Here is a 15,246-nt window from a genome sequence, read left to right on the forward strand (position 1 = left end):
CACAATGGGGTATATCAAACATGTAACACAGATATGTTCAAATATTTCTGACAGTTTGATGGTGGATTGGTACCAAAAAGATAAATATGAAATTAGTTGAAGAAGCCTTAGAAAATACATTTTTCAAATAAATTAAAAAAAAAAAAAAAAAAAAAAAAAGATAAAAAAAAATAAAAAAAAAAATTTTAAAAAAAAAAAAAAAAAAAAAAAAAAAAAGAAAAGAAAATACGTTTTTCAGTGGGGTAGTCTGGCTCCAAGTAAAGAAAATTTTGGATTGGTACAGCTTTACTCATACTTTTGAAATTTAATAATGACTACTATGAAGAACCAAGTTTACTGCCATAGTAAAAACTCACTTTTCATCCCTAAAAATAATCTTACGTAGACAGTTTTTCTTTTTTCAATGTACAACTTTTCCTTAAAAGCAGACAATATTATAATAGATCTCTAGAACAGGTTCAAAAATGTTCTCAAATAACTTTAGTAAACAAATTGTTGAATGACTTTAAAAAGGAAGCATCCTATACACACTTTTCAAACACTGGAAATTATTTATTTGATGTTCAACTCTGACTTACTTTCATTATTCACTTGAAATCTCTTTTCACATAACAGAAGTTATTGATAACTCTTCAGAGTCAAGACAAACAATAAGTGATATTGTTGAAATTTCCTTTAGGTATACTAGAAAATATTTCCCCAAATAATATAACCAGGATTATAAGATTACTGGAACACTTCTGATCTCTCCTTTCACTGAATTTAAATTTTTTAAAAATGGAAATAGATGATTAGCCACTGGCGAATATTCCAGCCAACAGAGGGGAAGCAGAATGAATAGACTACACTCTTTAGGGAAACAAATTATTCTCTCCAACTAGGTTACTAGTTTAAATTTTACAATTTGAATTTTACACAATGTTTTCTCCTTTAAAAGTGACGTATTTAACTGGTCTGAACCAAACAAGACATATTTTTAAATTTAAAGAAATTTTAACTGTAGATATCATAATGAAAGCTTCCATACAACCTATATTACTCACAAATTACTAAATATGTAAAATTGGGAAAACAAATTGGGAAGAACTAATTCACTATAACTTAGTTCCAAAGTCTCAAGAAAAAAAGAATCAGTCATATAAACCCAATATCTAACGCACTTATTCAAATATCTTCCTAAGAAGACAACCTCTAAAAATAAGTTGCTTCAGTTCATGAAAACTAAGCAAGCAGAACTCCTCTTTTCATTATCTTTAGGAGAAATATGTTTATCCCTTGATATACATCTTAGTATTTTAATTAAATAAAAGTTGTAGAGATAATCACAGGAATATATAAGGGCCTTTAAAACATTTATATGAAGTCCTTGCCACCCCCAGCACCAAAAAAGCAAACCCTCTGTTTTCTTAAGATGTGTTCTCCCCGTCTGCATTCCCTCCCTGGCATGCCCCCCACTCGCACACCCCCCACCCGCAGTAGGCCTGAGGCCCCGTAGCAAACAGTGTCTAACAGGAGCAGGCAGCACAAAGACAGGAATGGGAGATTAGTGGGAGGGAGGGAGGCCGGGATTGGGGCTCAGCAGGAGCTTCAGGCTTTTTAAAATTCAAACTGCTCCCTGACCAATACAAATCACGGACACGCTACTGACTACTACACGGATTTATAGCATTAAAAACATGCCTAGTACGTGACAGCTATATTAACTTCATTCTTTTAAGCATTTATCCGTACATTTTCAGGAAATGTGGAACAATTTATTGTAAGCAGGACGCTAAACTAAAAAATAACCTTCACAAAGTAACTCACTCTACAGTGACAATAATTTAACGACACAAAAAATTTGAACCAATGTAACATAAACTAGTAAAACAAGAGATTTCGCTGAGCAGTGCCGCTTGATTTTAACCAGTGAAAGTTTTCCTTCAGCGAATATGAAACAAAGTATCAAAATAGTGTAACCCAGGTACATTTTCCTAGCTATTTGCCTGAGGAATTTTTAATTGGTGTTTCCCTCTTATACCAACCTATATTACGAACGCCTCCATAAACAAGCTCGAAACACTTAACTTACTCATGAACTAGAACTTGTCAAGTTAGAACTGACATTTTTCTCCAGCATTTACAGATACATTTGACCTATTAAAATGACACCTCTCTCATTACACAGTCAAACATCATGGCACAAACAGCCAATGACAATCCTGGGACCTCAAGAAGAACTGCCCTGACATGAAAGGATGGCACCTTCTACAATTTTTCAACCTCCCAAGGATTTTAAGTAAACTTAATTTTTTCTTCCTTTTTTTTCTTAAAAGAAAATCGGTTTTACCCGTATCTCAGCAAAATTCTGAGAACACTTAAAATTTCTTTTATGCTCCTACACCTTTTGGTCAGGAAGTACTTGAGTGTTTTATGTACAGTCGTTTGAAACTGCCCTTACATAACGCATACAAATAGAAAGTGGCAGAGTAAACCTGTCAAGTACTTTATACTTGTCTTTGAATAAAAAGTCCATGTGCAACAACACTGTCAAACAACAAAATAAAAAGCTCTTGGAGGGGGAGATGTGCAGTGTCTACCATAGTATGGTTTTCTGTATTAAATATTCATGCGGACGATTTAATTCTTTAAAAAAGAAAATGAGTCTTTATGAACTTTCCAACGTTCAAACAAGTTTTACAAAGAGAAAGAATTACCTCGGGATCCGTGTCTGAGTATTTACGTTTGTCTCACTAACTGAAACTACTTCCTCCCTTCATGGGGTCACAGGGGGAAGAAGGGGGGTTGTTTGTTTCACTGGGACGTTCCCCACTCCCAGACCGGGAAAGTTGTAAATATGGGGACGATCAGGGCACATTTGCTGTTAGTTGTATTGTTTCCGCCTCCTCACTAGCTACGGCTCCTCTCCCGGGCGAGGCCTGTCACCGACCAGCAGTCGCTCCGCTCAGCCCGGAGCTCTCCTAATCCCCGAGCTCAAGTAGATTCCGCTGGCCCGCGGCCTGCACTCTCCGCCGGGCCTACGCCTCCCCGGCCGCCCGGCAGGAGCCCAGTCCCCGCCACCGGAGCCGGCCGGGAGAGGGTACAAAACCACCGCCACCCAAGGCGGCTGCCACCAGAGAGGAGGGAACTCTAGACTCGCCCGTGGAAGAGACCTGGGGCCGCTAAGGAAACGGCGGGGAGGGGAGCGAGGAGGAGAGACGCTGAGGACCTGGCGCCGCCGCCGCCGACGCCGCCGCCGCCGAAATAAAGAGCAGGAATTTACCTGGGCGAATCGGCGTCTGAATCCAAGGGGAGGCCGAGGCCGCTGTGGCGAGAGACTATAATCCGGGCCAGGAGTGGGGGTGGCTACGGCTCCTCTTCCGTCTCCTCAGTGCGGGGAACATGTAGAGCCGGGGGGAGACCAGCCGAGAAGACAAATCGTTGCTGCTTCTTCCTCCTCCTCCTCCTTCTCCCACATAGAAACACTCACAAACACCCGACCAGGGGCCCGAGCTACCGGGGGGGCATCGCCGCGGGCCCGGGAACCAATCCTCCTGTCGGCGGGGGCGTCCCTCCCTGCGGCTTGGTGGTGTCGGGTGAGTCGGTACCGACGGAGGGAGGGGGGGGAGGGTGGGGGGAAGGAGCCCTGTGTGTGTCTCTCTCTCGTTCCGTCTCTCCCTCTCAGAACAAAATGCCGACCGGAAGTGCAGCTGCAGGAATGACTCCCTCCGCCGGCGCCAAACACTAACAACCACCCCCCCTTCCCCACTCCACTTCCGCCACCGCCGCCGCCGCCGCAGCCACTGCCACTTGGGCTCGCGTCCTCGGCCGCTCCGCGCCCGGGCCCAGCCGGGGCCAGCGGCCGGGCGGCGGCGGCTCTCTTCTACACGCTTCTCCTCAGGGCGGCTGTGGATGTTGCCAGTATTGTCGATGCTTCAGAGCTACGTTTGCCCCGCGACACGGGCGGTCCGGCTCTCCTCGGTCTTTATTTTCCTGGAGGCCGATGGGAGCGAGGCCCGAGTTCGGCAGTGGTCGTGAGCGTGGGGGGCAGTCAGGCCCGGACGTGCTCGCAGGTCGCCGACGGCGGCAGCTGAAGGCCGCGCTGGCTGTCCCAGGTCGTCCTTAGCTTTAGGGAGCGGAGCTCTGGGCGGCCCCGCAGAGGACGCCGGCGATTCGACGGCGATGGTGCCCGTTTTAAATGGTGTCCCTGCAGCCGGGTGGATGGATGGATCGTACTCTTCTCCTTTTGAGGCCGGGACCTTACGCCCTTCTGCGTGTTATTTCTGCTGAGTAAGAACGCAGCCCTTGGAAGTGAAGACGACTCTCGACTGGACTGAATTGGAATGGTGTTTGTGATGCGTTTATTTCTGGAAATACGCGGTCTCCGCTGCTCTTGCTTTTTGTCGGCAGAGGTGGTTCTTCTCTAACCGTCGGGATAAAGGCCTGTAGGCGACGCTGCGCTAGCGCAAAGCTGTGCTGCGACGGCCCCGGCGCCCCCCTCTAGGTGTGGGTGGAGCCGAGCACGCGGGGAGAACCGCCGGCCCCTACTCGGCCACCGGCGACTGCGGGCGACCGGCGGGCCTGCGGCCAGCTGATTTCAAACATCGTTTTCCTCTTTAGGTTTGGAACACCGAGGCGCTGGACAAGGCTGGAGTACAAAATGTGATTATACGTGCAGTACCATGCTTCTTGTAGTTTTTAAATTGTAAAACAAGAAGTAACTCCGTCGTTCCACAGTTCTCTATTAAATTTGTGTAAATTAAAAGGGGGCTATTCTTCAGGTTAAAAAAGTGCAGTAGGTAAGCGGATTTTTACTCAACCGGGACGAAATTCATGTTGTATGAATTGTATTATTTGTGTGTGTACCAGTGGGCTAAAAGTAATTAGGAAAACTTGCTTAGATCATTCCTTTTGCCTCAGGCCACTGAGGGGCCAAGATCCCGTCACTCCTTTGCTCTAGGCCTTGCGACGGCTTCCCGTCTTGAGGGGTGTGAGCGAAAGCCTTGACGGAAGTCCCCGCGCGCCGTGGGGGGTGGGGGCGGGCCTGCCCTGGCATCCTTGGGAGTAGGACTGTGTCCTCGCCGTTCCCTCTGCCAGGTTCTTCCGTGAGCGCCCGTAGGGCTTTCTTCTTCACCTTCAGGGTTTTGCTCAAGTGTCACTCTGTGCTTCTGCGGCCACTTTTAAACTGCAGGTTCCCTAGCCCCCTTCTCATTTTATCCTTTGGACAATCTACATATTCGTATATGTTTATGTTCTCTCTCCTTCCGTAGTGGAATGTAAGCTCTAAGAGGACAAGAGGTTGTGTTTTTCTGCACTGGTGGTGTGCCCAGCTCCTGGAATGCCACACAATAGATGCATGGTATTCGGTTAATGAATGAATGACGATTATAAGGGCCTTGATGCTCCCTATTTCTGTCTTTGATATGTACTTACATATACTTACATGCTACAGAGAGCTTTATAAAAGATTTAAAGTTTATAAGAGAATTCTATAAAAAGAGATTGCTTCTAAACTTTGGAAAGCCCTCCACAACACCAGAAACCCACAAACAAGGGATAAAATTTGTTTTTAGGCTTCTGTAAATGGGAATGCCCGAGGACAGTGCATAAAAAATGATCATATCCATACTGGGCCGATTGGCTTTGCTCTCCTGAGTCTCAAACTGCATTCTTCATCTTGTCGTCCTCTGTCTTGCAAAATAGATTAAAAGTGTGAGAATTTATTTGGTTGGCTCAGCCCAAATCCAGCACTATTGGAAAAGTTCATTCAGCAAATATTTATTGGGCACAAGTGGGTACCAGGCACAGTGATTCAAAAGGTGTGTGTTTCTGAGGCTAGGACTTCATATAGGACCTTACATAAAGGACCACATAGGGCTACTTTGGTTGCTACTCAATTATGCTGTCAAGCAAAGCAAATACTAGTGAGATTTATTTTTAGTTTTCTTCTGAAGAAAAGGTTCAGTGAAAGCTGAGGTCAGGCTTAGTGTGGATATTTTAATTCATCATTTAGTTTGCTGTTTGCTTATGCTTAGGGTAGCACTAGATTTACTTAATCATGATTTTTGAGTACTATAAAACGTGGGAAACTGTATTTCCTAGTTGCCGGAAAAGTAGGCTTTTTAAATTAAAATAAGTAAACATATCAGTAAGCTAGAAGCTATGCAGTAAGGCTTTGGCTGTGGTATTCCAAAGTTTCATATTTCGTGTATTGAATTTTTGGACAAGAAAAGACAGCCTTGATAGGTATTTCATAACCATTAATACAATTAATGAAACATTGTTTAGTAAATCCAATATTATTTTTCCTATTAATCTTCAGAACAGCTTTAATACAGATGGCTCAGAATGTGTTTTTCACTGTTTCAAAATACCAGTATTTTAATTTGCTAACAGAAGCACAATTATTTTCTTGTCTGCTTTCTTAAATGTTACTGGTAAACTAGTAATTTTAGATGTCCAGGTAACTGCAGCTGCTACAGTCAGCCTACTGTGGAAAGTTTTGGCATTATTGTGTTATTTAATTTAAATTTTTTGTTTCTTCCCCTTATTGAGTACTTATTAGTTGCTAATTAGCTTTACGCTAGGCACCTCATACATGGTAGTGAATGAAAACACAATACTACTTCATTGAGGGTTTTAACTTGTATATAGTTTATACCACTTTTTTTTTCCAGATTATAGAATTAAATAAATTTCCATGAATATCACAGCATTTCTCTATTAAATAGTATTTTACTTGTGTAAATTTAAGTATCCAAATTAAGTTCTTACTTAGAATCTGTTAATCTTAGTGTTTTCTTTATTTCATTGCCTTGGTGTTTTGGGTTTTGTTTTTTTTGTTTTTTTTTTTGCTTAATATTTTTCCCAATACCATCCATTCGTTTTGCTCTTATATTTTTAAGTCTTTTATGTTCCAAATCAGGTGACTTATGTGCTTGACTTGTCCATTTTAGTTTGGAGGATAGCTCAATAAATCTTTATTCTGACTTTAAATTGCCTCCTTGCTTTAATAACTGAGTTGCATGACTCAGTTTTCTTTGCTAGGAATATACCTGGATAGTCTTATCTGTATTCTAGATCAATGAATTGCAGAAGATTTTATTAAAAATTTTAAGTGGATTTCAGGTATAAACTATCTGTATCAAATGTCATCACCAGGAATTTCTACATCTGAAAAATTATGAATTGTTATTTTTATTGAAGAATATTTATCTTTAAGATAAATGTAATTTGCTACAAAATGATAGTAATGAAAAATTTTAGAAAATCATTTTCTTCTCACTATTTTATGCCTGCCGATTATTCTTTGTTAGTGATAAATTGTCTCTTATGGGAACAAATTTGTTAAAGTTAGAAAAAAAAAACTGGTAGTATATGTATGTTTTATAGATTAGACTCTACCAGAATTATTTCACATTTAGAATAATTAAATTGCTTTTAGGTTGATGGATGACGTAAGAAAATGATGAAGAGTTAATTAAAGATATTGATTTTTAAGGCAGAGCTACAAAATTATCAAATGACTTAGCACTGTAAATATGTTCCTGTTTCAGGTTTTCAAAGTAAATACCCTAATCAAATTTGGAAATAGTATTTATGGAGTTTATTCAAGATAGATTATCCATTTTGTTAAAATTATAGAAACGAATAGTTCTTTTCTTATGGATGTCTTTTTTCATCTTGGCCTATTCTGGTCCTTTAAGAGCAAGCTTTGTCCTTTCATTAATACTTCTCGCCTATAACTGTGAATTTTCTCTAAACTTGTAGATTTTATTATACACACCATCTATTTATAATCCTATGGCACTCCAATATTATGTTTTTTTGTATCTATGCCTTATGTTCCTAAATCAAAGTGACCAGTTCCATGTTATACTAAAAGTTTCACTTTGTAATGCATATGGAATTACACATAGGGAAGGGCCTCAAAAAATACGCTTCTGAAATATTTCAATGTAAAATTATTTAAGATCATAAAGTTTCATGAAAGCCTAATCTTCCTGGAACCTACACATATTCTGGATGTGAACCAGAGTTAAACTATTCAAGTATTTTAATACTGAACTAATCTGGAAAAATATCAGTTAAAAAATGACTGTATTTATGAAGGAAGAATACAAAATCTATTAAAAATTTAAAACATTTAAAATAGGTATGAAGGGAGGCTTATGGTGCTCATTTTAACAGCTCTCTTAAGTAGGTTAGCTTGTAGTTAAAGCATCTGCTCCAAACCAGTGTTTTAAACTGTGGATTATAGTACCACTATGGTTATGAAATTAATTTATTGTGTTATGACTAGTATTTTTTATTTAAAACATAGAATAGGAAATAGAAGAGTACATCAGAGATGGTAAAGGTATATGTTTTTAAGTAAAGATTTTTTCATGTGTATGTGCTGCGTTACTTTGTAAAATATATTCCTTACAGTGGATTACAGGCCAAAAAAAGTGTTTGCTTTTATTTTTAAAAATCTACAGTTCAGATTTTCCTTAGAAAATGGGGGAAAAAAGGAATGTTAGAAAGATGTGACTGCCCATGAACTGCTGAAGGATTTTAGAGGAACACCAGGGTATTTTAGAGATCTGATACTGGTTTCAGAAAGGTAATGTTAAGACAAAGAGTAGGAAATAAAGTATGTTGTTAGTAGAAATGTGAAATATGGTTAAAGTTGTGAAGAGGAATTATTTTTCTAGTGGACCTACATTTGTTGTGTTTAGATCTGTGACTATTATTGATCTGTTATAGCACATTTTCCAATCTAAAATGTCCAATACAGCACAATAATAAACATGGGGCAAAATACATGTTTGTTTCTATTTCTTCCCACCTTCCCTTCAATCTTAAAACAAATTTTTACTAGTAAGTCAGAGCAAAGCAGTTTCTATCTTTCACAGAGTAATTATCTTAGCAACAGCTTATTCCCTGAAAATGATGACAACTCCTTTCTCTCTCTGAAAAATAAACCTTCAATAAGATTTTTCTCTCTAGCCACAGTAAATAATAATTTATTAAGTAGGTAACTCTCATTCACCATCCAACTCATTCTATATATTTGAATAAATGTACTTATAATTGTGTACAGGATTTAAAAGAGGGAAACTTAGGAAGGAAGAAAGGAATTGTGTATAAGAATTTAAAAGGGAGGCATTATATTGTTTAAGTAGAATGAAAAGTAACCAGAAAGCAAATAAGGTAAGGATTCTACTATACTGAAATATTTTAATAAAATTTAAATATTGCTCTTTCACTTTATTTGCTATGTGTACATTTCAGTATTGTAATGTTGGCAAGTCTATTTAAGAGCACATTAGTAAAGATTTCCTTTTTCAGGCATGTGATACCAAGTCCCTTTCCATTATAGATAAGTAAGGCCTAGGTTGGTTAAAACCTTAGCTAAACACAAAATTTGCTAGAGAATCAACATGTTAAGAAGCTCTAACTCTAAGCTTATTCACCCCAAATATTTCACCAATGTAATACACACCCCGTTGAACTAAGGAAGGAATTGTATTACTAACCAGCAGAGGGAGCCAAGTCAATCATGAAAGGTAGGAGTATAAAGGAACATCATATGACTTCCTGTTTCGAATTTAACTGTGTGGCCTCTGTTCGCTTTTTGAGTTTACGAAAAAGACAATCATAAGGAGAGAAAGGCTACAAATGTATATCAAATAACGATAGGGTGACAATCATAATTCAAGATTACCTTGCAAAAAAAAATTGTAAGAAAAATTGAACATAGAAATATAAAAGTGAAATGTCTCAGTATTGTAACTTAAGATGGAAAAACCATGGAAAACAGTACCTTAGAGCCATGATGAATTGCTATCCAAATGTAACAGTGAATATTTCTTAGTAATTCCATTTTGATTTAAAGTTGAAATTAGGCTATAAATTGATACATTTTAAGATTATAAAGTTGGTAGAAATAAGTAGATTGTACATCAAATTTATATGCATTTAATCTAAGAAGGGATAAAATTTAATAAAAAATGATTACAGTGAAGTAATAAGGATGTGATTTTTCAGCTTAAAATTAGAGAATAGGATTTTTCCACTACCGTTTATAAACACAACAAATAAAGTAATATATGTTTTGTGAGAGATGTTTGGAGGAATATAGTAGCTAAGTAATTACTGTCAGCTTATTTAATTTTGTCTAAGAACTTCAAAATGCCTGATAGAATGGGTGCATATTGAATGAACAGATGTGATCTATTTATTATTTAGAGTAAAACTATAAAAGCTGAGCATTAGCTGACTGCATCAAAATAAAGAATGTAAAGACTCAAACATTTTTAGTTAAATAACCAAATGAATTAGCTAGTCTAGCCCCTTAATTGTTGTAAGGTTTGTGGAAACATACCATATATACTTTTACTCATGTGTTTATTCCTTCCAAAAATATACTTCTTAAGCACTTACTATCTCCAAAGGACATGGAGCATATCTTCATTGTGAAGTAGACAAACTTCTTAAATTTTATTGAAAGATTTAATTTCCCTGATATGTGAACAATCATACAAATTCAATATGCAACTAGTGATTTCAAGAAAGTGATACTTAGAAGGAAATCACTTATGGGACTAGACTGCCTTTGTAGGATTAACAAATTAGGCACAAGATTAGAAATTAAGAGTTATGCAGCTGGAGGCTACAAGATTCTGACCCTAAACTGCTCCTAAGATCAGTGCTTGAGATATTCTACACACCCTGCACTTGATGGGTCAGTGCTGGCACCACCGAGATCAATAAGCTGGTTCATCAGATCTTGTAGCCCCCGCCCAGGAACTGATTCAGAGCAAGAGGACAGCTTCAATTCCCTATGATTTCATCTGTGACCCAACCGATCAGCACTCTCGTTTCACTTGCCTTCCCTAAAAACTGATCCCCAAATGCTCGAGGAGACTGATTTGAGTTATAATAAAACTCCGGTGTCCAGCCAAAAAAAAAAAAAAAGCAAATTATTCAATTTTGAGTACTAGAAAGTAGACGGTAAACTTCTTTTATAATGCTATATTATACTGGCATTATTTTATATATTGGCATCTGGTGTTGTCAGTTAATCACAGCAATGATATCCAACATGTACAACTCAACAGTCCTAGAGACAGTTTAATACCAAAAAAAGAAAAACCTCAATGTAACCAGTATTACTGCTTGTAATTGTTTGTTTCCTTTACACAGGAGTTGTGATGAATATGGGCTATTTGAGTTGCATAAACAGCCTAACCTTTTAAATGTTTCCACTCATGAAAAATAGCTATTATGAACTTTTAAAAATTAATAAAGTGGCAATAGGTTTACCATGAGCTATTCCTTATTGATAAGCATAATAGTGGGTTAACTAATGTCAAAGTCCAATAAAAACTATTTACTATGTCACCAAAGTCAACATTTCGGAATCTAAGATGTAGTATAGTTATTTCTGTTTTATCTAGTTTTCATTTAATAATCTCAGATTCTGACTAACAACTCAAAAACCAAAGTCTGGTGAGAAAATAACTTGAATCTTATTCCAAAGTTAGGAATAGTGACAGATAAGGAAAAGCATCAAAAAAGTGACTTCAGTAAAGAAGTTCTCTTTTCCTAAAAAATTAAATATAAAAGTTTAGTCAGGAATTTGTACCCACACGTGAATACTGCTTTTAATATTTTTCTTTAGACATTTGAAATATTTTATTTTCTCCTTTAAAAAAAGCACCAAAACCCAAATTTATTTAATATAGTGTTTCTGATTTATCAGCTTCTTTCCATCTTACACTGTCAAATTCTGTACTGCTTCTAAAGCACCTACAATTATCTCTACAAAAACTGTACAATTAACACTCAGCATTGTCTTCTTCCTAATTCTAACATCACCATTCATCAGCTTTCTCCAATAGAGTCAGATGATTACTTACAATCATATCTAGGCAAATGATGTAACTTTTGCTTGATGTATGGGAAAATAGCTTACATTATGAATTTAGAAGAGCTATAGTAGTACCTGACAATACTTTATAGATGGAAAATTATTTTTAATTTAAAGAATATATTGGACATCTTTCAGAATTTCTGTAAAAATTTTTGACTGTCCATTTTGGCTAGAAGCTTAGAAATGATCATGCTTAATTTTATGTTTACATTAAATCTTTTGGATTTTAATTCTGTATACAATATTGCTATAAAACATCATAGTTGTGGAATCTGGCTCTTTAAGAAATGCTCACAAGAAAACAGGTTTGAAAACTATTCTGACTACAATGTAGCTATTATATTCACTGATAAGAGTTTAGTATGCCTCTGAATATAAGTAAATCTCTAATTCCCTATATTTTTTGGAATATTAGTATTCTAAGAGTATCAGAATATGAGCTTAACAAAATGTTGAATTTGCATATCCAAGTTGACAGATAATATTCTTAGGTGGGACGTGGCGGCTCATGCCTATAATTTTAGCACTTTGGGAGGTCAAAGTGGGCAGATCACTTGACGTCACAAGTTTGAGACCAGCTTGGGCAACAAGGTGAAACCCCATCTCTACTAAAAATACAAAAATTAGCCAGGTGTGGTGGTGCACACCTGTAATCCCAGCTACTCGGGAGGCTGAGGAACAAGAATTGCTTGAACTCAGGAGGCAGATATTACCCCACATTCAACAAATAAATATTAAAGAGCTTTACATACAGGATAATATGACAAAATTTGCATTTTAGAATAACTACAATTAACAATAAAAGGAAGTACCTGTAATATTACCCCACAAAAGGAACAATACTTAACGTGTGGTGAACTTGGAAATTTCATACAATTTAGAAATATGTATTGAGCTGTAAAAATGTTCATATTCATGACATGATACTTTCTCATCTGAACTCTTGAGGTGCCTATATATTGCTTTTGTAATTTCAATTAAAACAGAAGCATCGCTTCTCGGCCTTTTGGCTAAGATCAAGTGTAGTATCTGTTCTTATCAGTTTAATATCTGATACGTCCTCTATCCGAGGACAAGATATTAAATGGATTTTTGGAGCAGGGAGTTGAAATAGGAGCTTGCTCCGTCCACTCCACGCATCGACCTGGTATTGCAGTACTTCCAGGAATGGTGCACCCTCTCGGGGGACATAACGTGTTTTAAAAAATAGTTAAAAAAAACAAAAAATAAAAAACAGAAGGAATGAAGGGTAACTGAATGAAGGAAAGATTGAATGTAAGAGAGGCTGGAGAAACGTGAATCAATGAGAAAGTTAATGCAACCAGTCAAGTGATTTCTTTTTTAGCAGCAAATTCTCCTTGACAATAATACTTTCAACTTAATAATATTTTCAACCCACATCTAGAAAGTTTACAGCAAACTTTCCAAGTATTTTGTCTGTTCTAGCCCCAAGGTGCAACTCCAATGCAATCCACGCTTGCTCACCATTCTTGCTGTTTCATCACTCCTTCTTAACCAGTTTCTCTTACTACCAACCCTTTCATAATAACTATCCACTCACCATTGGTTCTCACCATCCCCACACATTTTGGTTCCTTTAAATTAAGGGTAATATAGTCTTAATTGTTCATGTCACCTAGTAGTAAGACAAAAACTAGCATGACTGGGTGGAAGTGAAGATTATGCCATATTTCAGAGGTTTGCATGTTTTCCAGTAGTGAATCACAACTATCAGAAATCCATATGTATGTGGGCCACATACATTTTAAATTATAAGAATAGTAGAATTATAACCTATTAGCTATTCAAAGGTATTTAGTTTTTGGCTGAGGACAGTGGCTCATGCCTGTAATCCCAGCAGTTTGGGAGGCTGAGGTGGGAGGATTGCTTGAGTCCAGCCTGGGCAACATAGTGAAACCCCCCATCTCTAAAAACCAATTTTTTTTAATTGGCTAGGTGTGGTGGTGTGCACCTGTCATCCCAGCTACTTGGGAGGCTGAAGTGGGAGGATCGCTTGAGCCCAGGAGGTAGAGGTTTCTGTCAGTCATGATGACACCACTGCACTCCAGCCTGGGTGAAAGAGAGAGCCTGTCTCAACAACCAGAAAAAAGCATTTAGTTTTACGGTATTACAAAGCAGTGTCACGTTAGTTAAATGAGTTTTATTTATAAAAAGGTATAAAATTATGGGCCAAGTACAAGTACTAGCCTTCAAGTAATTTTGAAGTCAGCGAGAATACTGGTATATAACAGATCAAATGTGGTTCAAGAACCAAAGGCTATTGTTCAACAAATAGTGAGACAACTGGGTAGCCACATGCAAAAGACGAGGACCTTATCTCACACCATTTTGCAAAAAAAAATTAGCTCAAAATGGATCAATGACCTATATGTAAGACAAAAACTGTAAAACTCTCAGAAAAAAAAAGGATAAATTTGTATAACCTTGGATTTGACAGCATTCTTAGCTATGACACCAAAAGCACAAGCCACCAGAAGCCAACAAATCAAAACACCATAAAGTGAACTTCATCAAAATTTAAAACATTAGTGCTTCAAAAGACACCATCAAGAAAGTGAAAAAATCCACAGAATAGGAAAGGTATTTGCAAATCATGTATCTGATAAGGTATCTATGTCTACAATATATAAAGAACTCTTAAACTCAGTAAAAAAAATAACCCCACTTAAAATGGGCAATTAATCTAAATAGACATTTCTCCAAAGAAGAAATGCAAATGGCCAATAAGTACATGAAAATATGCTTGACATCACCAGAGAAAAGCAAATTAAAAACCTACAAGATTCTCATTCTTCACTTACAAGGCTTTGTTCTCACTATGATAACCAGAATAAAAAGGTCAGATAACAATTATTGGCAAAGACACAGAGAAAAATTGCAACCCTTATATATTCCAATAGGAGTATAAAATGGTGCAGCCACTTTGGAAAACAGTCTGGCAGTTCTCCTAAAGTGATTAAACATCTAGTTACTATATGACCCAGCAATTCTACTTCTAAGTATATACTCAAGAGAAATGGAAACATATGTCTACACGGAAACTTGTACACATTGGTTTATAGAAGCATTATTCAGGATCACCAAAAGGTGGAAACAACCCAAGTGCCCATCAACTGACAAATGCATAAACAAAATACGGTATCTATATAATGGTATGTTATGTGGCCATAAAAAAGAATGAAGTACTGATACATGCTGCAACATGAGTGGGTCCTGAAATCATTATGTTAAGTCCAAGAAGCTAGTCACAAAAGACCATATGCTATATGACTGCAATCAAATGAATGGAATATGGAAATCTATGCAGACAGAAAGTAGATGACCAG

At 37.5% G+C, this 15,246-nt stretch overlaps 1 protein-coding gene and 1 non-coding gene across 3 annotated transcripts in view; one reads left to right on the forward strand and one right to left on the reverse strand.

The window, feature by feature from the left end:
• NIPBL (NIPBL cohesin loading factor) overlaps positions 1-3,672 on the reverse strand; it is a 191,681-nt gene extending 188,009 nt beyond the window's left edge. The window contains exon 1 of one of the 2 annotated variants that reach the window (XM_017548241.2): positions 3,263-3,672. The gene's annotated coding sequence lies outside the window, so the exon portion shown is untranslated. The remainder of the gene's footprint in view (positions 1-3,262) is intronic. The other variant, XM_017548242.2, reaches the window with a different exon arrangement.
• Positions 3,673-12,889: 9,217 nt separating this feature from the next.
• LOC119474051 lies at positions 12,890-13,080 on the forward strand. The gene has a single exon (XR_005203355.1). It is a non-coding gene; the product is annotated as a U2 spliceosomal RNA (small nuclear RNA).
• The last annotated feature ends 2,166 nt before the right edge of the window (positions 13,081-15,246 follow it).

This window comes from Cebus imitator, unplaced genomic scaffold (assembly GCF_001604975.1).
Source record: "Cebus imitator isolate Cc_AM_T3 unplaced genomic scaffold, Cebus_imitator-1.0 Scaffold205, whole genome shotgun sequence".
NCBI classification, from domain to species: Eukaryota; Metazoa; Chordata; class Mammalia; order Primates; family Cebidae; genus Cebus; species Cebus imitator.